The sequence below is a fragment of the Pseudophryne corroboree genome, chromosome 4 (genome assembly GCF_028390025.1).
Source record: "Pseudophryne corroboree isolate aPseCor3 chromosome 4, aPseCor3.hap2, whole genome shotgun sequence".
Taxonomy (NCBI): domain Eukaryota; kingdom Metazoa; phylum Chordata; class Amphibia; order Anura; family Myobatrachidae; genus Pseudophryne; species Pseudophryne corroboree.
The window spans coordinates 731,672,642-731,692,711 of record NC_086447.1 but is presented as its reverse complement, the minus strand read 5'-3'; the positions used below and the strand labels follow the sequence as shown (position 1 = coordinate 731,692,711).

General features: G+C 47.2%; 1 protein-coding gene across 1 annotated transcript in view; it reads left to right on the top strand.

The window, feature by feature from the left end:
* Positions 1 to 20,070, top strand: part of MAL (mal, T cell differentiation protein) — a 51,906-nt gene that overhangs the window by 22,424 nt on the left and 9,412 nt on the right. The window lies entirely within an intron of this gene.

The following is a 20,070-nucleotide window of genomic DNA, read 5'->3' as shown; positions in this document are numbered from 1 at the left end:
TAGATGGCTTGGCACTGAACTCATTGGCCCCTTCGACCCGCCGGGCATACGCTGCGGCTTGGCGTGACTGGCAGGCGCATCAGGTTAGGTGCGGGGCCGGGGGTAAGTCAGAGGAGGATCTTTTGTTGGCCTTTGTTTGGGAGTGTTACCAGAGTGGTAGGTCCAAGGCATCCATGTGCGCGGCGTTGGTGGGGATTTCGTTCCAAGCCCGGTTGCAGCGGGGGACGGACCCCACCAGGTCTTTCACTTTGTCCAAGGCGCTCAGGGGTTGGGCGAAGTTAAGTCCAGCCCAGCCGGATACGCGCAGGCCTATTGACACCCATTTGTTGCGCGAGCTCATGGCGATTCTGCCGGCAGTGACTGATTCTGCTTTTGAGGCGTCCCTTTTCCGTGCAGCATTTTCATTTGCGTTTTTTGGGGCCTTTCGAGTTGGCGAGCTGGTAGCCGCTAATAAAAGGTCCACTGATACAGGCATGCTTTTCAGGGACCTGGTACTCAAGGAAGGTGTCGCCATGTTTAGGTTGCCTCGTTCCAAGACCGACCAGTTGGGTCGAGGGCGTTGGGTGACTTTGAAGGCGCACGAGGATACAGATTTGTGCCCGGTGCTGCATGCAAAAATTTATTTACCTTTACGACCCAAAGGTGGGGCTCAAGTTCTGCTGCACGGGGATGCATTGCCTCTCACTCGGTTTCAGTTTGCTGCTGTGTTGAAGCGCTGTTTGGTCGCCCTTGGGCTTAATAGCGCGGAATATGGGACGCATTCCTTTCGCATCGGTGCGGCAACTTGCGCTGCAGCACGCGGACTTCCACCGTCAGCCATTCAGGAAATGGGACGTTGGAAGTCGGCAGCGTTTAAGTCTTATGTTAGATTGGATAAGGTGTAATGTTGCGCTATTTGCGCTAACCCAAAAACGTTGTTTACCTGCCAATTTTGGAATGATTAGCGTTCCGGAATTGGAGGTGTGAAGGAATTTTTTAAATTTTTCCTCCGAGGGGGCCTAAATTACAATTGGCTGACACTCCAGGTCCACGGGAGGTTTTTTAAGTTTTCTCCTTCACTTGGGTTTTTATGTTACTAACTGTTCGGTTCGGTCTAACGGTTCTAATTACCTGTTTTATGGGCGCGGCCTGACAGCTAGGTTACTTTTTCTTTTTCAGCGTCCACTGATTCCAACGAACAGATTTGGGTAGTTGGCCATTCTTACGTGTTTTGGGCCGAGCGGCATCCCCTTGCTGATAGGTCGTCTGAGTTGTTAGGTGGTCGCAGAGTGCGATGGTTAGGTGTGAGAGGGCTCAGATGGTCTGGACTTTTGGAGCGGTTGTTGCAATACGAACAGCGTTGGGGGCGTCCCCAATGGCTGCTGCTGCACCTGGGCGGTAACGATGTAGGTCACCTAAAAGGTATAGATCTTATACTTAGGATTCAGGCGGATTTGGGGGAACTTAGCTTGCTTTGGCCTGGTGTACGCTTGGTTTGGTCTGACATTATTCCTAGGTTTGTCTGGAAGGGATCACGGAACGTCACAGCGCTAGACAGGGCTAGGAAGAAGATTAACTTTGCTGTATCAAAGTTTGTGTTGTCCGCTGGTGGTTTGGCCGTTAGACATCCGCTATTGGTGCTCCAGAGCCCCTTTTATTTTAGGAAGGATGGGGTGCATTTCTCCCATCTTGGGATTGGAGTTTTTCTGAGGGCGCTGTTCTCTTGTCTGGAGTAGTTTGTTATCTTTGTAGGTAGGGATAGGATTTGCGTAGATAGGTATTTGGTTTCTGGTTGGATTTAATTTCGTGTTGGGTGGCGGGCTGCGTTTCTCTGAAACTGGCGGTGGCGGGAAGGCGCTACTGGCCAGCGGTCACTTGTAGCATAAGTGGTGTTGTGGGGCACTTACCCCTTTTGAAGGACGGCGAGTGTGTCCTGCCCTTGTGGGGGGGCGAAGGGCGCCTCCTTGGGGAGCGTCCTCACTCTGCTATAGGAAGGGGTGGTGAGACCTTCGCAACACAGGTTATGCTGATATATATAGATGGGGCATTTCAGTCGCACCCATGACAGTTGGGGCGTTTAGTCGCCGCCATTTTGTAAGATCGTGACTAGAGCTGGTTAGTGGTAGCGTTTTCCTGGCCACCCACTACGAGTGAGGTCATTCCAATTAATAAATTCAATGACCATTTAATCCAACGCAGTTGTGTCCGTGTCGTTATTTTTAGTTGATAAGCTAGCTTAAAGGGTATAGTTAATGTTAAGCACAATAATTGAATAGACACCTTAGATAAGGAGAGTGCCTGACTGGGCACGATATCTGTATAAGAGTCTGGCAATTTTGTGATTGGTTAAAGAAGGTCAAATTGTTGCTAGGCAGATCAGAGTTTTGGGTGAGTGATAATTGGGTAGGGCCAGCCTATCGGTGAGTGTAGGGGAGGTGTTTAGTTCATGTAGGGTAGAAACTTCCAGAGTGCTTCCTCTTGTCGTCTGGAAGCCCACCCACCCACCCACCCTATTGGCTCACTAATTTGCCCCTTTTCAATTTGGCTTACGATTATCTTTCTTTCAGACTTAGTGGGCGGGAAGGCGCTACTGGCCAGCGGTCACTTGTAGCATAAGTGGTGTTGTGGGGCACTTACCCCTTTTGAAGGACGGCGAGTGTGTCCTGCCCTTGTGGGGGGGCGAAGGGCGCCTCCTTGGGGAGCGTCCTCACTCTGCTATAGGAAGGGGTGGTGAGACCTTCGCAACACAGGTTATGCTGATATATATAGATGGGGCGTTTCAGTCGCACCCATGACAGTTGGGGCGTTTAGTCGCCGCCATTTTGTAAGATCGTGACTAGAGCTGGTTAGTGGTAGCGTTTTCCTGGCCACCCACTACGAGTGAGGTCATTCCAATTAATAAATTCAATGACCATTTAATCCAACGCAGTTGTGTCCGTGTCGTTATTTTTAGTTGATAAGCTAGCTTAAAGGGTATAGTTAATGTTAAGCACAATAATTGAATAGACACCTTATTGTTAAAAAAACCCAAAGGCTAAATATAGTATCATGGGTACTGGAAACTACTGAGGAGGAAAGGGATTTAGGAGTCACTATTTCAAGTGACCTAAAGGCAGGGAAGCAATGCAACACAGCAAGGAGGAAGGCTAGTCAGATGCTTGGCTGCATTTGGAGAGGAATCAGTAGCAAGAAAAATTCAGTCATAATGCCACAGTATAGGTCATTGGTACGGCCTCATCTGGAATATTGTGTTCAGTTCTGGAGACCAAGGGCCTAATTCATAGTTGATCGCAGCAGCAAATTTGTTAGCAGTTGGGCAAAACTATGGGGGTCATTCAGACCCGATCGCACGCTGCCTTTTTTCGCAGCCGTGTGATCGGGTCTGAACAGCGCATGCGCGTGGGCTGCAATGTACAGGCGCGTCGGTTGCCGGTGACAGCTGTCGCCACGGATCGACGGAACTAACGAAGAAAGCGTTCACATCGGCGAACGCAAGAAGATTGACAACTCACTGTTTTCAGGGAGTGTCCAGGAAAACGCAGGCGTGCCCGGCCGTTTCCAGGGAGGGTTCCTGACGTCTGCTTCTTCCAGGATCATCGCAGCGGCTGAGTAAGTCCTGGGCTGTGCAGAAACTGCACAAACTTTCGACTGCACAGTCGATCGCACCCCTGCACAGCAATTACCCACTTACCTGGTCGCAGCAGTGCAAAAAATAGCCTGCATGCAACCAGGTCTGAATTAGGCCCAATGTGCAATGCAGGGGTGGGGGGGGGGGGGGGGGGGGGGCAGATATAACATGTGCAGAAAGTTAGATTTGGGCGGGGTGTATTCAAACTGAAATCTAAATTGCAGTATAAAAATAAAGCAGCCAGTATTTACCCTGCACAGAAACAAAATAACCCACCCAAATCTAACTCTCTCTGCATATGTTACATCTGCCCCACCTGCAATGCACATGGTTTTGCCCAACTGCTAACAAATTTGCTGCTGCAATCAACTCTAAATTACCCCCCATATCTCCAGAAGGATATACTGTAAATACATTACAGAGTGTGTAACACCCTGTATCGGTAAGGCAATGCTAAAAATGGTCACATATATATATATAGTGATTAAAGTAAAAGTTTATGGGGTTTCATTTAATAAAAATACCACTTAATGATAAGAGTTGTTAAACTGTATATACCCTCATAGAGGGTAAAATTTGATATAAATAACAAGCATGTCACCCTCACGGAGGGTAAGTGGTCTGAGCCAAATAATTAATGTCCCAGGAAGTTTATGGGCTCGTGGCCCCAGGACTGGTGCACTGGCAAGCTGGTGGGGGTTAATCGGAGAGCCAATAGGAGGATCGGAGCTGGCGCGTGGGTAAAGCAAGGAGCGGGACTGATCCGGGGCCCGGGGAAGAGGTGATAAAAAGGAGAGGAGATAAACCGCTGGGGAGTCCCTGACTGAGGAGAGCTGACTAGACGGTGGAGCTGCGCTGCGAGAGCGGACGGGAGCAGGGGAAGTAACGGATCGGGACGGAGCCGGAGGAAGCTAAAAACCGCCACTTACTTCATCCGATCCCCGGTGCTTCTGTGGTGTGAAGCAGGAGCCGGCGTCGGCGGCATAATTAGTAGCGGTGACGCGAGAAGGAGAAGGGGAGCTGAAGTGCGGAGGTTCTCCACTGTCGACACCCTCCGGGAGGTGACCAAGCCTCTCTAACCAACCGAGAGACATCAATACTGTGAGTGTTACAAAGGGATAGAACCACCGACACTCCATATAAGGTCGGGGGTGGGGCTGTGCTACATAACAGTAAGAAAAGGGCCTCCAACTGAAGGGACTTGATTACAGAAGCATCATAGAGACTGAGTGTGAAGACGGAGAGCCATCTATTGAAGGGGAATTACTTGTAATACAATTGCAGGAGATTGCAGCTATTCAGTGAAAAAAACAAAAAACAAACAGAGAGTACTCTCAATCCAATATCTGTCAGGCCTGACTATTTCATACCGTACTTAAAATTACAAGCTAGTCAGCAAAAGAACAGTTAAATATATAGCTACATGTAGAAATATACTTACCGCTACCGCTGTGCAGATACAGAGACTGGTTGCTAGCGCCACCATTCAGCCTGTTAGTATGTCAGCAGAAGTCAATTGCAGAAAACTCCGCCTCACAAATTATAGTCACCTATAGTGAATAAGAAGATTGACATCAGTTTCCGTTGCATCTAAAAGAATAGGATTACAGGGACAGTCAGCACAGCTTTACCACAGATAAGTTGACACAGTATATGGAACATTAATTCTGGATATTTACCAAGGATTACAAAAATTGTAAAATATTTGTTATCAACTAGCTCTGCAGGGCATAACAATATTGTATTGACGTTATTTCTAGTCTGGGACATACTAACCCCTAAAGACTTCATGTGCACCAACAGAATGGCCATAGTTTACTGCGTAGTACAGTTATTATAAAAGTATAATTAATAGTATCTGAGTTAACAATTAATAAGAAGTCAGCTGTTATACCAGTGTTACCATATATTTTTTTGTTTGACAGTTAATATGAGTAATATTGTTATATGCACTTTAAACCTTATTTTCCTTAGGGAGTGAGAAAGCAGTTGAGAGCAGCGATTGCAGTACAATAAATGCTTTATTGATGTGTCTAAGTTTATTAGTGAATATTATTATAATATAGCACTAATTACAGTGACACGGATATTGATATTTCCTGTCAATAAATGTTGTTTAAGGCGCGTCTAAGCACTAACATTGAGAAAAAATAATAATAAAGCAAATCGTTTGGTTCACCACCAATAGTTGCAAAGTCTATTTTTAACCTCCCCTCTCTGCGAAAACCCAAGAAGAAGGTACAGCTACTACAAGGTAATGCTACATTCACCAGTGAGAGGAGACAGCTATCACTAAGTGGAAGTGTACAAGTGTACAAAGAAAGGCAACTAAAAGACAATACATGCTTGGTATAGGCATATGAATATCCTTACAAAGAACTAAGGATCAATTAATGTTGAGTTTACCTAAAGGATAAAAAAGGGGCAGACTAGATGGGCCAAGTGGTTCTTATCTGCCATCATCTGCCATCATGTTCTATGTTTCTATGTTAATATATCATAATGGTCCTGTATATGGGAAGCAGTCAGGATCCCAGCAGTCAGAATACCGACGCCAGAATCCCTGCGGCAGGGGGGGTTAGGTTAAGGCACTTACGGGGGATGGTTAGGGTTAGGCACTAAGGGGGAGGTTAGGGTTTGGCTTAGGCTGCAGGTAGGGAGGGTTAGGATTAGGGGGGTATGGGAGAGTGTAGGGGGAGAAGGTATAACACCCCTTACCCACCCCTGTCAGCTTTTTTAATATATCGGTATTTCAGATGTCGGGACCCCATGCGCCGGCTGAACCCTTGTATATTTATTATCAGAATACAGGGCTTTGGGGGTGATTTAGAGCGGATCGTAGATGTGCTAAAATTAGCACATCTACGATCAGATTCTCTGACATGTGTGGGGACGCCCAGCACAGGGCTTGTCAGGCTCTACCCCGCACAGGTGCAAAACCACCCAGCGAGTAGCTCCCTGCCTGCGCAGCCTAGCTGCGATGACAGGTGGCTACCCGCCATGTTCTGGGTCACAGTGACTGCGTGTGATCTCACACAGCCACCGCGGCCCACTCCCACAATGTTCCGGACATGCCTGCATTATCCGGACGACGCCCTCCCAATGGCGTTCTAACGCCGTTAGCAAGCCCCTCCCATGTGCGCACTCCAGAAATGGCTTCAGAGTGCGATGGCTGTTGTAGTAGGGATCGGCTCTGAATTAGGCCCTTTGTCAGGTAGGAAGTGTGGATGTGGGGGACCTCAGTATCCTCATATCTGCAATACAAGATATGATTCATATGTAATCAGGAAGCGGACAAAGTAATTGTACTGTGTATGGTAATAGTAGGTCATATAGTGCAACATGGATTAGCGTGCCAAACTGCATACCAAAATGAAAACAGAATTATCACTTATCTGATACCTGTATATGGGAAGCAGTCAGGATCCCCTGTGATTAATTATTAAAATTATTATTAAAATATTAAAATAATATAAAGAAGATACTTATGACACATATTCTGTGTCATAAGTATCTTCTTTAATTAATTCTAATAATTTTTGCGGTTTAATGTGCTTGCGAGGCACTGACAGCAGGTGCCTCTCATACAGAATTGAAACGGGACTGAGCGGGGGGCGGGGCCAAGCACTGGGCTGTAAAAGCCCATTCAAAACAGATGGGGAAGCGGCACTTATACAAGTGCCTCGCTGACAGGGACACCACCCCCATGTCAGCGAGGCACCTGTGATTGGACAGCGGATCCAGTGCTGGATCTGCTGTCCAATCCCACACATGCGGCGCTGGAGGCGGCGGGTCCCGGCGGTGAGTGTCGCTGGAGGTAGGCGGGAGTGCGGCTCTCCCCCGACCTCCTCCGTCTTCCTGCTGACCAAAGCGCCGTGATGTGCGGCTCTCCCCCTCCTCCACCCTCCCGCTGACCGAAGCGGCTCTCCCCAGCAGCAGCAGAGGTACTGTTTGTGTGTGTTGTGTGTGTGTGTGTGTGTGTGTGTGTGTGTGTGTGTGTCCAGCAGCAGCAGGTAGGGAAGGTTTGGGGGGGGGGGGGAGTCATCCAGCAGCAGCAGCAGAGGTAGTGTGTGTGTATGTGTGTGTGTGTGTGTGTGTGTGTGTGTGTGTGTCCAGCAGCAGCAGGTGTGTGTGTGTGTGTGTGTGTGGGGGGGGGGGGGTGTCCAGCAGCAGCAGAGGTAGTGTTTGTGTGTGTTGTGTGTGTTGTGTGTGTGTGTGTCCAGCAGCAGCAGGTGGGGGGGGGGGGTCGTCCAGCAGCAGCAGCAGAGGTAGTGTGTGTGTGTGTGTGTGTGTGTGTGTGTGTGTGTCCAGCAGCAGCAGGTGTGTGTGTGTAAGGGTGGTGTCCAGCAGCAGCAGAGGTAGTGTTTGTGTGTGTTGTGTGTGTGTGTGTGTGTGTGTGTGTGTGTGTGTGTGTGTCCAGCAGCAGCCGGTAGGGGTGGGGGGGGTCGTCCAGCAGCAGCAGAGGTAGTGTGTGTGTGTCCAGCAGCAGCAGGTGTGTGTGTGAAGGGGGGGGGGGGGTCCAGCAGCAGCAGCTAGGGGGGAGGGGGTGTGTGTGCAGCAGCAGGTAGGGGTGTGTGTGTGTGTGTGTGCATCAGCAGGTAGGGGTGTGTGTGTGTGTGTGTGTGTGTGTGTGTGTGTGTGTGTGTGTCTCGTGCGGCTCTACCCAGCAGCAGTTAGGGGGTGTGTGTGTCCTACCAGCTCAATATCTTTTCCCCGTATTTAATTAACCCCCAGCCTGCCACGCTGTCACTTGCACCTGTTACACGTGACTTCTGCACGATACCTGCTCTCATAGGTAGCCTATTGGTCCACCGCGGGCACCGTATATACGAACGTACGGGACCCATCACCTCCGATCATTAAACGATGGCACATATGCCTGGAGGTGACAGGTCCTGTACGTTCGTACATACGGTGCCCGTGGTGGAACAATAGGCTACCTATGACAGCAGGTACCGTGCCGAAGAAGTCACGTGTAACAGGAGATGCAGAAGCAACTGACGGTGCAGTAGGCTGAGGATTAATAGAACATACGGGGAAAAGACATCGGGCCGGTAACAGGTTTTACCGCTATATTACTGCTTAGTACATCCCGCCCTCACACTCTCTCTCTCTCTCTCTCTCTCTCTCAGTTTGTAAGTATAATGTTCATTTTTACAGGTACCCCTACCCTATTGGATTCTACTGGACAAGTGGACGTGACCGGCGTGGGATGTAGGTAAGTATGTGTGAGTGTGTAAGTGTGTTTTAATAAATTTTTACTTTCACGGTGTGTGAGTTGTGTTTTTATTTGGGTATTTTTGTTGTTGTAGAACTACAGGTACCAGCGGGCCCGTTATTTCCCTGCATGCTGGTACTTGAGGTTCTCCAAGTACCAGCAAGCGGGGGAGGCTTGCTGGGCCTTGTAGTTCCACAACAAAAAACAATATTCTTTTTTTTACACACATAACTATCAGCCCGGCACCCACCGCCCAGGGGTGCTGGGGACAGCCTCGGGCTTCACCCCTGGCCCTTGGGTGCCTGGAGGGGGGTTGACCCCTTGATTTAAGGGGTCCCCACTCCTCCAGGGAACCCCGGCCAGGGGTGACTAGTTGGGGGGGTAATGCCACGGCCACAGGGACCTACATAAATGTGTCCCCTGGCTGAGGCATTATGTCCCTGGCTAGTGGAGCCCAGTGCTGGTTTTAAAAATATGGGGGACCCCTACATCTTTTGTTCCCCGTATTTTTGGAACCAGGACCGGACTAAGAGCCCGGTGCTGGTTGTCTAAATATGGGGAACCCCTGTCCAATTTTTCCCCCAGTATTTAAACAACCAGGACCGGCTCAAAGAGCCCGAGGCTGGTTATACTTAGGAGGGGGGACCTCACGCATTTTTTTTTTTACATTTTTTTAACCCATTCAGACCCTTTTCCATTAAGTTAATGGAAGCCCTGGACAAAAAAATTGCATTCATGCCCTCCTCCCACTCCCTTCCCAGTCCCAAACACTATTTTTTTTTTTCTATAAAAATGTACAATATACAACAAGTATGATGAGCAGGCAGGCAGCGGGCATTGGCGGCATCGGACTGAGATGCAAATTAGTGTCGGAGGGCTGGGTCAGTTGATGGTGGGCGAGTTTGTAAGCCATTGGCGGTGGCAGCGGGCATTGGCTCGGAGGCGGTAGGGGTCATCGGCAGGATGCGGCGTACATTATGGCTGTAGTGCCTCACCAGCCACTGACCTCACCGCACGCCACTGGTACTAATGGGTACTCATGAGTTTCCCAAATGGGTATTAATTTCTTTAGTATACTCAGGAGAGAGTATAGCTATGTACAAGAATAAAATTACATAAATGATAACTTGCTAAACGTTTTGGAGATGGTGCAATCCTGCACATGGAATCAAGTCACTTGTAAGTCCTTAAGCAACTGGAAATGTATAGAGAAATGTCCAAAAGAAAGAATTAGTCCAATATTATATCCTTAATCCTATCTAGCACATAGATGGAGGCTGCTAACACAGTTGGTAGCCATAGGACCTGATTTTGAGTCACACACAAGTCTGAATGCAGCTGTACCTTGTGATTTTTAGCATACTGCGCATGCAATGTGGGCTGCATGTGCATCTTTGTGAACTTGATCGATTCAGAGTCATCCGCATGTCAGTCTGTTCTCTGCAATGGCTCAACTGGTGATACTGGATGGCATATGTGCAGCAACAAAGTGTATACACTAGAGATGAGCTGGTTCGGTTCCTCGGAATCCGAACCCCCCTGAACTTCACCCATTTTACACGGGTCCGAGGCAGACTCGGATCCTCCCGCCTTGCTTGGTTAACCCAAGCGCGCCCGAACGTCATCATCCCGCTGTCGGATTCTCGCCAGATTCGTATTCTATATAAGGAGCCGTGCGTCGCCGCCATTTTTCACTCGTGCATTGGAGATGATAGTGAGAGGACGTGGCTGGCGTTCTCTCAGTTTCTGTGCTCAGTGTGCTGCAAATATCTGTGCTCAGTGTGCTGCAAATATCTGTGCTCAGTGTGCTGCAAATATCTGTGCTCAGTGTGCTGCAAATATCTACGTTCTCTGCCTGAAAAACGCTCCATATCTGTGCTCAGTGTGCTGCAAATATCTGTGCTCAGTGTGCTTTATTGTGGGGACTGGGGACCACCAGTATTATATAGTAGGAGGACAGTGCAGAGTTTTGCTGACCAGTGACCACCAGTATTATACGTTCTCTGCCTGAAAAACGCTCCATATCTGTGCTGCATTGTAGTATATAGTAGGAGGACAGTGCATAATTTTGCTGACCAGTGACCACCAGTATATAATATATAGCAGTACGGTACAGTAGGCCACTGCTCTACCTACCTCTGTGTCGTCAAGTATACTATCCATCCATACCTGTGGTGCATTTAAGTTGTGCGCAGTATATATATAGTAGTAGGACAGTGCATAATTTTGCTGACCACCAGTATATAATATATAGCAGTACGGTACAGTAGGCCACTGCTCTACCTACCTCTGTGTCGTCAAGTATACTATCCATCCATACCTGTGGTGCATTTTAGTTGTTGTGTGCAGTAGTAGGAGGACAGTGCATAATTTTACTGACCACCAGTATATAATATATAGCAGTACAGTACAGTAGGCCACTGCTCAACCTACCTCTGTGTCGTCAAGTATGCTATCCATCCATACTTGTGGTGCATTTTAGTTGTTGTGCGCAGTAGTAGGAGGACAGTACATAATTTTGCTGACCACCAGTATATAATATATAGCAGTACGGTACAGTAGGCCACTGCTCTACCTACCTCTGTGTCATCAAGTATACTATCCATCCATACCTGTGGTACATTTAAGTTGTGCGCAGTATATATATAGTAGTAGGACAGTGCATAATTTTGCTGACCACCAGTATATAATATATAGCAGTACGGTACAGTAGGCCACTGCTCTACCTACCTCTGTGTTGTCAAGTATACTATCCATCCATACCTGTGGTGCATTTTAGTTGTTGTGCGCAGTAGTTGGGGGATAGTGCATAATTTTCTGACCACCAGTATATAATATATAGCAGTACGGTACAGTAGACTACTGCTCTACCTACCTTTGTGTCGTCAAGTATACTATCCATCCATACCTGTGGTGCATTTAAGTTGTGCGCAGTATATATATAGTAGTAGGACAGTGCATAATTTTGCTGACCACCAGTATATAATATATAGCAGTACGGTACAGTAGGCCACTGCTCTACCTACCTCTGTGTCGTCAAGTATACTATCCATCCATACCTGTGGTGCATTTAAGTTGTGCGCAGTATATATAGTAGTAGGCCATTGCTATTGATATATTACTGGCATATAATTCCACACATTAAAAAATGGAGAACAAAAATGTGGAGGGTAAAATAGGGAAAGATCAAGATCCACTTCCACCTCGTGCTGAAGCTGCTGCCACTAGTCATGGCTGAGACAATGAAATGCCATCAACGTCATCTGCCAAGGCCGATGCCCAATGTCATAGTAGAGAGCATGTAAAATCCAAAAAACTAAAGTTCAGTAAAATGACACAAAAATCTAAATTAAAAGCGTCTGAGGAGAAGCGTAAACTTGCCAATATGCCATTTATGACACGGAGTGGCAAGGAACGGCTGAGGCCCTGGCCTATGTTCATGGCTAGTGGTTAAGCTTCACATGAGGATGGAAGCACTCATCCTCCCGCTAGAAAAATGAAAAGACTTAAGCTGGCAAAAGCACAGCAAAGAACTGTGCGTTCCTCTAAATCACAAATCCCCAAGGAGAGTCCAATTGTGTCGGTTGCGATGCCTGACCTTCCCAACACTGGACGGGAAGAGGTGGCACCTTCCACCATTTGCACGCCCCCTGCAAGTGCTGGAAGGAGCACCCGCAGTCCAGTTCCTGATAGTCAAATTGAAGATGTCACTGTTGATGTACACCAGGATGAGGATATGGGTGTTGCTGGCGCTGAGGAGGAAATTGACATGGAGGATTCTGATGGTGAGGTGGTTTGTTTAAGTCAGGCACCTGCTTGACACCTGTTGTCCATAGGAAGAATATGGCCATTGACATGCCTGGTCAAATTACAAAAAAAAATCACCTCTTCGGTGTGGAATTATTTTAACACAAATGCGGTGTTAGGGTCTCCTGCCCTGTGCTGCCACGTCGTCATAGCAACCGGGAGACAAGTACTAGCGGAGTAACCTGAGCGCAGCTGATACTCCGGTTCGGGTCTTTTGCTGTGCAGTGGTTATAGGCTCTGTGCACGGCAGGGGATCCGGTGCTGGTTTTTGTGCTCACAGTCTGTGAGGTCTGAGTGGGGCGTGGACAGCACCTGCTTTATAAGGCCTCTTTCCAGGTTAAGCAGATGCTGCTGAATCTTTGTTGGTTAGTCAGTTCCTGAAAGTTAGCCAGTACTGTGTAGCTTTGTATTTGTTTGTTGCTTACTGCAAATAGGCCTGGGGATTTGGTATTACACTCTGCCAATCCAGACCTAGCAGTAAGACTGGAGTCAGTCGTTTAGCTTGCTGGGGTTCTGTTACTACTCTGTGAACTCAGCAAGTTTGCGGCTGTATTCTAAGACTTGCCTGTCTAATCCTGTCTCACTGTGCTAGGTGTCAGGGGTCAGTTTAGTGGCAGTAAACTGAACCTGTGCACTGCAAGTGAGAATTAGGATTGTGGAGACTCTCCTTGTGTCTATCATTCCATCTCTGACCAAGGAGTTTACTGCCACACCCGTTGGTAACCCTTTAGGGTTTTGCTGTTGCCCTTAGCAACAGCATTTCGGGTTCTCTATGTATTAAAACACAACATCTTGCTTTTCCCATCTGAGCATTTCTAATACAAGGGAGATACCCAGTTCCTTAGCCTCTGGGATTCTCTGTTCACTTTGTGTGTATTTTGTTACCCTATCACCTTCTGTGTACGTTATGTCATATTCCCCAGTCTGTCTGTGAGTCCATTTGTTGTGCATAACAGTTCTGACACCAGTACTTTCCTGCAGGCACTGGTGTACACAACATGCGGACAACTGGTGTCAAGCCTTGTGTTGCGTTTGTCAAGCTGTAATAAGTAGGGGTAAGGACGTTAACCACCTAGGAACATCCTCCCTTATATGTCACCTGCAGCGCATTCATCAGAAGTCATTGACAAGTTCAAAAACTTTGGGTGACAGCGGAAGCAGTCCACTGACAACTAAATCCCTTCCTCTTGTAACCAAGCTCCTGCAAACCACACCACCAACTCCCTCAGTGTCAATTTCCTCCTTAGACAGGAAAGCCAATAGTCCTGCATGCCATGTCACTGTCAAGTCTGACGAGTCCTCTCCTGCCTGGGATTCCTCCGATGCATCCTTGAGTGTAACGCCTACTGCTGCTGGCGCTGCTGTTGTTGCTGCTGGGAGTCGATCGTCATCCCAGAGGGGAAGTCGGAAGACCACTTGTACTACTTCCAGTAAGCAATTGACTGTCCAACCATCCTTTGCGAGGAAGATGAAATATCACAGCAGTCATCCTGCTGCAAAGCGGATAACTCAGGCCTTGGCAGCCTGGGTGGTGTTAAACGTGTTTCCGGTATCCACCGTTAATTCACAGGAAACTAGAGATTTGCTTGAGGTACTGTGTCCCCGGTACCAAATACCATCTAGGCTTCATTTCTCTAGGCAGACGATACCGAGAATGTACACAGACCTCAGAAAAAGAGTCACCAGTGTCCTAAAAAATGCAGTTGTACCCAATATCCACTTAACCACGGACATGTGGAAAAGTGGAGCAGGGCAGACTAAGGACTATATGACTGTGACAGCCCACTGGGTAGATGTATTGCCTCCCGCAACAAGAACAGCAGCGGCGGCACCAGTAGCAGCATCTCGCAAACGCCAACTCGTTCCTAGGCAGGCTACGCTTTGTATCACCGCTTTCCATAAGAGGCACACAGCTGACAACCTCTTACGGAAACTGAGGAACATCATCGCAGAATGGCTTACCCCAATTGGACTCTCCTGGGGATTTGTGACATCGGACAACGCCACCAATATTGTGCGGGCTTTACATGTGGGCAAATTCCCGCACTTCCCATGTTTTGCACATACATTGAATTTGGTGGTGCAGAATTATTTAAAAATGACAGGGGCGTGCAAGAGATGCAGTCGGTGGCCCGAAGAATTGTGGGCCACTTTCGGCATTCAGCCACCGCGTGCCGTAGACTGGAGCACCAGCAAACACTCCTGAACATGCCCCGCCATCATCTGAAGCAAGAGGTGGTAACGAGGTGGAATTCAACCCTCTATATGTTTCAGAGGATGGAGGAGCAGCAAAAGGCCATTCAAGCCTATACAGCTACCTACGATATAGGCAACGGAGGGTGAATGCACCTGACTCAAGCGCAGTGGAGAATGATTTCAATGTTGTGCAAGGTTCTGCAACCCTTTGAACTTGCCACACGTGAAGTCAGTTCAGACACTGCCAGCCTGAGTCAGGTCATCCCCCTCATCAGGCTTTTGCAGAAGAAGCTGGAGAGATTGAAGGAGGAGCTAAAACAGAGCGATTCCGCTAGGCATGTGGGACTTGTGGATGGAGCCCTTAATTCGCTTAACCAGAATTCACGGGTGGTCAATCTGTTGAAGTCAAAGCACTACATTTTGGCCACCGTGCTCGATCCTAGATTTAAAACCTACGTTGGATCTCTCTTTCCGGCAGACACAAGTCTGCAGAGGTTCAAAGACCTGCTGGTGAGAAAATTGTCAAGTCAAGCGGAACGTGACCCGTCAACAGCTCCTCCTTCACATTCTCCCGCAACTGGGGGTGCGAGGAAAAGGCTAAGAATTCCGAGCCCACCCGCTGGCGGTGATGCAGGGCAGTCTGGAGCGAGTGCGGACATCTGGTCCGGACTGAAGGACCTGCCAACGATTACTGACATGTCGTCTACTGTCACTGCATATGATTCTGTTACCATTGAAAGAATGGTGGAGGATTATATGAGTGACCGCATCCCAGTAGGCACGTCAGACAGTCCGTACGTATACTGGCAGGAAAAAGAGGCAATTTGGAGGCCCTTGCACAAACTGGCTTTATTTTACCTAAGTTGCCCCCCCCCTCCAGTGTGTACTCCGAAAGAGTGTTTAGTGCAGCCGCTCACCTTGTCAGCAATCGGCGTACGAGGTTACTTCCAGAAAATGTGGAGAAGATGATGTTCATCAAAATGAATTATAATCAATTCCTCCGTGGAGACATTCACCAGCAATTGCCTCCAGAAAGTACACAGGGACCTGAGATGGTGGATTCCAGTGGGGACGAATTAATAATCTGTGAGGAGGGGGATGTACACAGTGAAAGGGGTGAGGAATCGGACGATGAGGAGGAGGTGGACATCTTGCCTCTGTAGAGCCAGTTTGTGCAAGGAGAGATTAATTGCTTCTTTTTTGGTGGGGGCCCAAACCAACCAGTCATTTCAGTCACAGTCGTGTGGCAGACCCTGTCGCTGAAATGATGGGTTTGTTAAAGTGTGCATGTCCTGTTTATACAACATAAGGGTGGGTGGGAGGGCCCAAGGACAATTCTATCTTGCACCTCTTTTTTCTTTCATTTTTCTTTGCATCATGTGCTGTTTGGGGACTATTTTTTGAAGTGCCATCCTGTCTGACACTGCAGTGCCACTCCTAGATGGGCCAGGTGTTTGTGTCGGCCACTTAGGTCGCTTAGCTTAGTCACACAGCTACCTCATTGCACCTCTTTTTTTCTTTGCATCATGTGCTGTTAGGGGACTATATTTTTGAAGTGCCATCCTGTCTGACACTGCAGTGCCACTCCTAGATGGGCCAGGTGTTTGTGTCGGCCACTTGGGTCGCTTAGCTTAGCCATCCAGCGACCTTGGTACACCTCTTTTTTTCTTTGCAGTGCCACTCCTAGATGGGCCAGGTGTTTGTGTCGGCCACTTGGGTCGCTTAGCTTAGTCACACAGCGACCTCGGTGCAAATTTTAGGACTAAAAATAATATTGTGAGGTGTGAGGTGTTCAGAATAGACTGGAAATGAGTGGAAATGATGGTTATTGAGGTTAATAATACTATGGGATCAAAATGACCCCCAAATTCTATGATTTAAGCTGTTTTTGAGGGTTTTTTGTAAAAAAAACATCCGAATCCAAAACACACCCGAATCCGACAAAAAATTTTCAGGGAGGTTTTGCCAAAACGCGTCCGAATCCAAAACACGGCCGCGGAACCGAATCCAAAACCAAAACATCCAAAACCCGAAAAATGTCCGGTGCACATCACTAGTATACACATAAGGAAACCATTCCATGGATGTATCATGGGCATGTGGCCAGAGTTACTGCCTATTCTAGGTCGTGCATGTGCAAAGTGGATGTCAAATTCAGTTGCATCGCCTGTCTTTAGGTGTTAGTGCTGATGATAGGGTCTATGAAACATCCACAGGGTCCAGGTATTGATGGTGGGTGTGGCTAAATCAATGAAGCATGGCCATACCTCTTCCTAAAAAAAATGAATGGAAAATACTATATACACCGCAAAGGGAGACATTTGTTCCCATAAGCAGCTGGCCCAGGCCCCTGCTGGGCCCTTCCAACAGGCCTGGGTAATTATTACTGTCTCTGATGTTAGGCATGACAAATGCTCTTGTCAATGGAGGAGTGGAGTGGTACGATTGCATAGGTACGTAAATGTATTATAGCTGCATGGATCGTGCCGCTATAACACTACCGAGGCGAAGCAGGAAGGGACATCGACAAGATTTATTTACATCTTATATGCCGAAGCAGGGGGGGGGGGGGCAAGAGCTCCCCCCTCCGACGATGTCGCCCTGACCTCACAGCACATCAGCTCAGCGCCGAAGCGCTGTGTCTAATTGCCCGGGCCGGCTCCAGTGTGCTGCGTGGGATCTCGCAACTCACACGAGGTCTCCTGCGCACTCCTGAGCCAGCACCCTCCACAGCCAGATACACCTCTGTTCCTGCTGTGGTGTATGGGCATCGTCACCTGCAGCTGTCGAAATCGTCAGCTGCAGGTGTCAGAACGGTCATCATTGCCCTCACATATCGGCCTGCTATCCCTGTCACTATGCACACTCCGCAGCCGTCTTACATGGGGGAGAAGCAGTATAGTGCACATAACATGCGCTGATACCACTTCTTCCCCATGACGAGCATTAATACATTTACCCCGGAATATGGAGTTTTACGGACATATAGCCACATTAGCATTCCACTCACATTCCATATGCTGCAGGTGCCTGGAATTGTGTTTGCATTACATGCAACCCAGCATCAGGCCCCCAGTGTTTTGATAATATAGGTATTCTGCCCTCACTAACTCCTCTTTGATAAAAAATACAGGTTGAGTATCCCATATCCAAATATCCCGAAATACGGAATATTCCGAAATACAGAATTTTTTGAGTGAGACTGAGATAGTGAAACCTTTGTATTCTGATGGCTTAATGAACACACACTTTGTTTAATACAAACAGTTATTAAAAATATTGTATTAACTGACCTTCAGGCTGTGTGTATAAGGTGTATATGTAACATAAATTAATTGTGTGTATGTACACACACTTTTTTTAGTGCACAAAGTTGTTAAAAATATTGGCTAAAATGACCTTCAGGCTGTGTGTATAAGGTGTATATGAAACACAAATGCATTCTGTGCTTAGACTTAGGTCACATCGCCATGATATCTCATTATGGTATGCAATTATTCCAAAATACGGAAAAATCCGATATCCAAAATACTTCTGGTCCCAAGCATTTTGGATAAGGGATACTCAACCTGTATAGGAATACAGCATAACCTCCCCTGATTTCCAACAATCCAGTCAGATGTGATGATCTGAAGAATGGTATTTACAGTATAATATAGTAGAGGACATTGGTAAAACTGTGAATACAAACAATAGAATGCAATTACAGTATGCACAGATATAATGCAATGCAAACATGACACGTTGGGTTCAGGTGACCTCCCGACCGCCGGTCATATAACTGCATCACCACATAACATAGCTAATGTACGCAAACAGAAATTTCTGAACACAGAAGGAGAACCAGTATCAGTGTAAAATAATACAGCTGGCATACATACTGTCGGCAGATACAGTATATGGTGGTAGATTTTAGGTCAGAGGGGCAGATGTATTAAGCCTGGAGAAGTGATAAAGCAGTGATAAGTGCAAGGTGATAACGCACCAGCCAATCAGCTCCTAACTACATTTACATATTGGATTTTTATATTGGATTGGAAATTTACACTTATCACTGCTTTATCACTTCTCCAGGCTTAATACAACTGCCCCAATCTCTTATAATCGATGCTATGCTGAGCAGAAAATGAATTCATGTCCATCTCTAGTTGAGCGCATGAGGGAATTAAAATGGAGATTGCCTAGGATTTACCCAGAATGCACTACGGAGCTACTATAGTAGCATGAGTAGTTCAGAATTAAGCTAAGGGGCAGTACAGATGGGAGATGTTGAGGGAGATGTGTGGTGAGTGAACTGCTCAGTACACATCTCTCCCCACTCAGCACAGCGCGATGTGTGCTGAGCTGAGCGAGGGGGTGGAAGGGGGGACGCTTATTTCACCCAGTGGTGAAATGAGCGACCTGCTAGATTGTGCCTGCATGCTGGCCAATCTAGCACTGGCGATAGCGACGCGCGGGACCACGCATCGCTGTCGCCGGCACCCCTACACACGGATCGATGTGTTCTTAGTTTCTAAGCAATCTAGTTAGATTGCTTAGAAATTAAGTGAATGTCGCTCCATGTGTACCCCCTTATTAGGCTGAAAGAGGTATAAAACAAACATATATGCTGAAGGTATAACAATAGGAACCCCTGAGGTTTCAATTTACACTGTAGTGTGGGATCAGTGTGGAGATCTAGACACTTATCAATTACGAGGACCACATAAGCAACTAATAGACAGTTAGGGGGTATCCACTTAGCCGCGGTCAATTACTGCACCTAATTGTCTCGCCGGGGGCTATCCTATTAGCCCTGATAAGCCGGCACGAGCCATAGGTAATCAGGGATTTTGTTTCACCTGCCTCGGGGCTATTTCTACCAAAAACACACAGGTTTCACTGAAATATATATATTTTTTACAAGTGACCAAATTGGATAGCCTATAAAAAAATACGGGTGATACATCGGGAAAAATCGTAAAAACTGTCAGTTTTTCGTGCCCGATGTTTCTTCTCAGGTGATTGAATACCCCCTTAGCCTTCATTAGTGGCAAAGTTCATTAAAAAAATACAAAATTGCTAAAATATGTGTGTTTTTCCCTTGGCATCTTAAGTTTTAGTTATTGTTATAGATGAGCAAATATTTTATGGTCAGGTTTTTCAAACTATTGTGATATTATTCCAATGCTCTTTCTTTATATGCTAATTTAGATTTGTCTTTTAAACACATTTTTTTTTTTTAAATGAGCAAATCTCTTAT